Source organism: Limanda limanda, chromosome 16, assembly GCF_963576545.1.
Source record: "Limanda limanda chromosome 16, fLimLim1.1, whole genome shotgun sequence".
Taxonomy (NCBI): domain Eukaryota; kingdom Metazoa; phylum Chordata; class Actinopteri; order Pleuronectiformes; family Pleuronectidae; genus Limanda; species Limanda limanda.
In genome coordinates this window covers 7,534,548-7,540,728 of record NC_083651.1, presented here as the reverse complement: position 1 = coordinate 7,540,728, position 6,181 = coordinate 7,534,548, and positions in this window count along the sequence as shown.

Here is a 6,181-nt window from a genome sequence, read left to right as displayed (position 1 = left end):
CTGGTATGGTTTTTGGATTATGCCTTACACCAAGGGTTCTAACTCAGCAGTTTCCTCAAACATCCGTGAATATGAAGCATCGTGTCACGCCTGACAGTTTCTCAAATTGTGCGGCCGTATCACATAATCTCGCAAATGTGTCAGACTTTGTTTTCCCAAATGCTGGAGGATCTGCCTGGATTTCCACACTGTTCCATCCTGAACCTGCAAAAGACTCATGCTGCGTTTCACTTAATCAGATGTTGGGGTACGACATTGTAATAACAATCCTTCCTGTGGTCACACTCAGAAAGACGGGAAGAAAAATTACTTGAACTACACATTCATTAAACTAGTATTTATCCATCTAGCAAATTCAAGGAAAAGTTTAACCTTTTCTTATGAAGATCGATACCACTCTCATATTTGTGCATAAATATGACCCAACCATTTAGTTAATCATCCAACTGTAGCTGTCGCTTTTACTCTTTTGTTTTTACACTTTTGTTTTTGCCTGGATTACACAGGCAAGATATGGCGCATTAGTTTATGAGCTTTAAAGGTGAAAGTAGGCAGATTTTCTTACAGAGCCCGACGAGCTGCAACTTTGTTTTTTAATGCCCAGATATGAAACATAGTTTTCCCGCTTGTATCCAATATTTCCTAATAGGTTGAAATACTCTCTAAGCTTTAAATCCATGCATGTTGTTCTCGGTGATGTGCTGGAAATGTTAATCAGGAGAATGTGAAGTTCTGCTGACGTCTGCATCACTTAAACACTGTTGGTGTCTGGCTTTTCTGTTGCTTTATCTTATCATTTCTCATGTGCTTCTTTCTACAACTCACTTCTTAAAAGTAGCAATAAAACAGTAAATCCATCAGTCAGGCAGTAGATCAATCGTTTGAGTGTCAAACGTTGACTGTTATCAGTCCCTCAGTTGTGAGAATTTGCTGCTTGTTACGTTTTATAAGTTTCATACCTTTGGTCAAGTTAACACCCTATGGTTTTGATGCATTGATCAATAAGGTTGTCAGTGAGAAAACCTCTCTTCTATAGTATCGCTATGTGAAGATGCTCTAACTCGTCTTTCTTGAATCTGCCTAATTCTGTCCTCAGGAGCATCATGAACCTTTATGTCTCAATCTGGAGTTCAAGAGAGGATATACAGGATTACAAACGATAATCTCTTATTTCACTACTTTATTGCTTCATTTATTTGCTTCCAAATCGTCTTGAAATAGTCATGAATTTCTGGATATTTGACAGCTAACATTCAGTGTTTAGTATAACTCACTTTGTTCTAAGGGAACCCAAGCCAACAAGGGTAGGAACTGCTGCTTTTTGTCCATTCTCACTTTCACCTTACGAAAGACAGTAAAATTTGTTGATTTAAATTTTTTCTTTGCCAATAGAGCTTAAAATCTTTTGTGCCTGTTTGTTAAAATGAGATTATTGTTTTTTTCTGGGTCACTAGATTATTATTTCTTTCATCTGCACAGTTCTTGTCACTCTTCTTCACTTTTCCCACGATTCACCCCTGGGATGGCTAGATCGGTTGGATCATAATGTAGTAGACCTCGTCGCTCTGGTACAACAAGAGTCAACACTATCACCATAAATGTAGGTGATTATAACCTGTCATGGTTGGGAGGGATTTTATTTTTACCTGCATGTAGTTCTGTCTTCACCAATTCTTGCCACTCACCTCGTCCAGACATCAGGAATCTGCAGCTTTAAATCATTCCAGTTCCAGTGCTGGCAGCAATGGCTCTTAGTGGTAGAGCTCTAGTCCCGAGATGTCCTGGCTCACAGAATCCTGATGTAAGCAAGTCTGCTCACACACAAAAGTCACGTGACACCATCATGCAGAGTTCAGCCTGAATCCTGAGGCTTCTCAAATTGTTACTGACTCGTCGTTTGATTTTGTAGACACGTCCACCGGGGAGAGGTTTGCATTGTCAGCGGCTCAAGGACATTATGGTGACTTCTGCACAAAAATGATTTAAAATAGTTATCCACTCTGTCAAGAACATTCATAAAAGTAATTATTCAACTGATAAATGTTTTTAATCATATTTTTTAAAAGTAAAATGAGGAAGAACACATCCAATGGATCGTTGCTTTGAAATCCTGCATCTACAAAATACCCCTTGTGCTTTAAAGAAAATAAAGATTTAAAGATTGGGTGTGTATTTAAGAATGTTATAAATACAACTGTGGAGAATTTGAGTAAATCTTTTGTTGCCGTTTTCCCTTCAGTCGCTTCCTCAAATATGAACGAACAGAAACAACTTTGGATCGTTAATATAAAGTTAATCATCAGAACTGTGATCATGTGAGAATGTAAATAAATAAACAATGAGCCAAATTTTAACTTTCTGTATTAATATGATCTTTTTGTATTATTATTATTATTATTTCAGTGATGAAATGAAGTGAGGAATGCGAAAGGTTTACAGGAAATGTGTATGTTGACATGTCCTGGTTTGTCGTTCTCTTTTCTTTTTAACTGAAAACTCTGATTAAAATGATTTTTGTAAAAGTGATTTTTTTTCCCTTTCTTTTTGGTGGTGAAAGCCACTGGTTGGCCAAATAATTACTGTACTGCAAGAAAGTCAACAATCTTCAACTTTTGGTCCAGAGTGAAATTGAAAAACAGATTTATAATTTTCTACAATCTTTCATGTCACCTAATACATTTCTTCAGATCAGCCGCACCGTCGTCAGGTTACATTGTACAAAATAAAATAACTCAAATGGGGGAGCTGCCCTCTTGTGCTTTTAGTGTCACAGTTGTGATTGTGGAGTGGATGTCCCATCTGCTAACATGGAGGAGGCTGGGTTTATTACCTATACTGCAGCCAGCCAACTGGCTTAATTTATGGGGACCTCTCATGTCGTCCATTTGTAAATACAGTCTTCTTCATCTAAGCTGCAGTTGAACTATGGTTCATGAGATGTGGTTTACTTGCTTTTCTTCTTTAGAGGTTCACTTATTATATTTTTTCCATAAATAACACCTCGTATTTAACACGTTTATTTGGACCTGAGTGATACTTACAATCAGAATTCTGAGCAGAACAAATACTTCTATAAATTATAGAAGGATAAAAAGTTATAAAAAGTGTGTGTGCTTAGAACACTGTGTTAGGAACTGGGCTGATTTCATTCCAGCCACGAAGGGAAAAGATGATCCATCATTTGCAGCTGATAGGTGATGAATGGATAAAAGCCTGGTTTGCCAGACTCCAAGTCGGCTATTACATGTTGGTGGACTTCCACCAGAACTACAGGCAAATTGTTCTGTGAAGAGAAAAGTCTTCAAACAGCTTTTACTCGGAGGATGTTTGAAGGAGACTTTATGTTTCAGAGAACCTCCTGTGGCTTGAGTTCAACCCTTTCAGGATGAGTGTCTGCACCGAGAAGACGTAAAGCCATCACCTCTGTCAGCCGCTCTGTTCAGATATGGGTGATTTAACCCCCTCCGCAAATCCTGAGCATCGAGAATCCATGTGCAAGCAGAGGGAGGATGATCACCAAACCATAAAACATGAAGGTTTCGCTGCAGAGAAATAACAATCCAAAGGAAATACTGCAAAATATAGTAGTGTGTCATCTGGTCTCTCTTTTAAAGTAACTTAAAATGTTATAACCAAAAGGTCAGACTGAGTAAAAAACTAAGTTCAAGAGCCACAAACATAACAGAGATTTTATTATTTTTCCGTTTTTTCTTGGCATTAAAGAAGCAAATATAATCCTGGACAAAACCTTGGAGCCATTGTGATATTATTACAAAGTGAAATTAGGCTCATAAAATGATAATTACAGTTAGAGTCAGGCATGTGAAGACCAAAACACAACGTAGCAGCAGAAACATTTACTAAAGTATAAAAAGGAAAAACAAGTTATACAAGGGAAAATTAATCTGTGAGATGTTGAGGTCAAAAAGCTTTTTGACATCAACACAAAATATAATAACCTTTAATTTTGAAAGTGCAAATAAAAAATTCACATCAATAAAAAAAATTAAATAAATGAATGCAATAAGAAGAAAAGATCACGTAAAATCAGAAAAGAATAAAAAAAGAATATCAAATCAAAGGCTGATCTTTTAAAGTGATTTAAAAGATTGTACTTGATCTACAAACCTTATCTCCTTGGGCAGATCGTTTTAATGTTGGGAACCTGTTGCTCTATTCACAAGTTTATCAACAGTTGAATATTCGGGGTCTGAAAGGGGGAATATCGTGATTAGTTTCTGACAGTGCAGTTACATACTTGACTTTCAGCTTTATTCACTATATTGTTGCATTGGTGGTTTTATGCCGTGCACATATGGTTAATGGTCGTTAATGGAAACAGATTGATCTTTGTATATGTCGGATGTGAGAGATTTAGCTGCCAACCTGAGATCTGAAGCCTTTAACAACACAGACTGAGACACATTAAGCGTCCAAGTTCGAAGGAGAAACAGCAGGTGTTGCACTCAGTGTGTGATTTTTATTCCACCGGTCTCACCTTCCCTCCGCAGAAAAACAGCATCATGTTTCAAGAAGCGAAGATGTGCTGATTAAAAAACCTCCAACCTGCATGTCTGCTCTCCGCTCTCCACCTCACCACCGTCTCCTCACCTGCCCACATCCTGCTGACCCTTTTTCATCCCGTCTCATCTTCCACTTCTTAATCTCTCTATTCATTGCTGCTGGATTAGAGCCCTGAGCAGGAGACAAGGACGGGAGGATGCTGCTTTCTGTTCTGTAAACAAAGAGCTGTGGCAAGTGGACGAGCAAATCCATCTTTTATGGACCCCCCTCCGTGACAGGCAGGGATTAGCTGCTCAAAAAAAGACAAAGCAGACACACAGGAAACCTTCAGTCAGTGTTCAGACGACATTGAGGAGGGAAATGTGTAATAAATAAAAGTAACTTCTTCTTTCAATCTATATGAATTTAAAAATTACTGCTGTCAAAAAAATTAACTAAATTAAAGCTCATTAATCATCAACTCTATCCTCGTTTGATTTCTCCAAACCTAACTCTGAAAATAACAATTTGTAATTTAAGGGGGGCGTTATGCAAAGCTCGGCTAACTAGCTGCATAGCAGTGGTTTTAAATTGGTATTTTATTCTACTGACTTATTCTAACCTCAGAGTTCATCACTAAAACATCTACACACAAAACGATCATATGAACAAGCCCACGTCTGTGTAATGGCGTTTGCTCTGAATTTAAATCGTGGAGACATTAAACAAACTTGTTGCTCTGAGCTCAGACTTTATGTAAAATGTCGTTTTAATTAAGAAAATGTCACATTTCTGTTCTAACCTTTCTCTTATAACATGAGCTCACTGTGAGGAGCTGTACAAACTTCCTGGGATTTTCCCTTAAACCGACATTTCATTTCATAGACGTCCAGGAAAAATCTTTTTCTAGACCAAACACTGACTGAGGTTTATGAACACCAAGACTTCTTTTATCTCAGCAACACTTCTTTTATCTCTCTTTGGTTAAAAAAACAAGGGAAACGAATAGAAACCGTTTTATTATCACGTAAGTTAAAATGGATGGACTGGTGTTTCGTCTTTCAAACAGATGTTGGTGGAATCTTGTGATTTATTATTTATGCCTCAAAGCTGGAATCACACAGCTTCTGTATGTGTTAAAAAAAAAAAAGAATTGATTCAGCTTGTTGAAAAAATTCCCTGACATAATTTTGACGTGAAAATGTAACCTTGTTTCTTTCAGTGAGGATCTACCTGGTTGATTGACTTTTGCTTGTTTTCAATATGTATGATTCATATCGCGAATATGTAAGTTCAACAGCTCACTTTTCACATTTACTGTACAGACATGATGGTTGTATTGGTTTTCTCATTGAATTGCAGCTGTTTGACACAGCAGTGTGACAACACATCAGTGTCTGCACCTGCAGGGAGGAAGAGGCAGTGAAACAGGATGATTCACCCACAGGCTCCTTGAACAACAGAAGGTTCACATGTTTGTACTTGTTCAAATCAAAGATCAATACGCGGCTGACAAGGAGGCTAAACAGCCACAGCAACATCAAACGCAGACGTCAGTGCAATGAGGGCTTTTAACTACGTGGTCAGCACCAGGGCGTGGATGTAATCAAGACTTGTCATCACCACCATGAGCTTCCATCAGGACCGAGAATCTGCTTTGAAGCAAAGATTGAGGCGG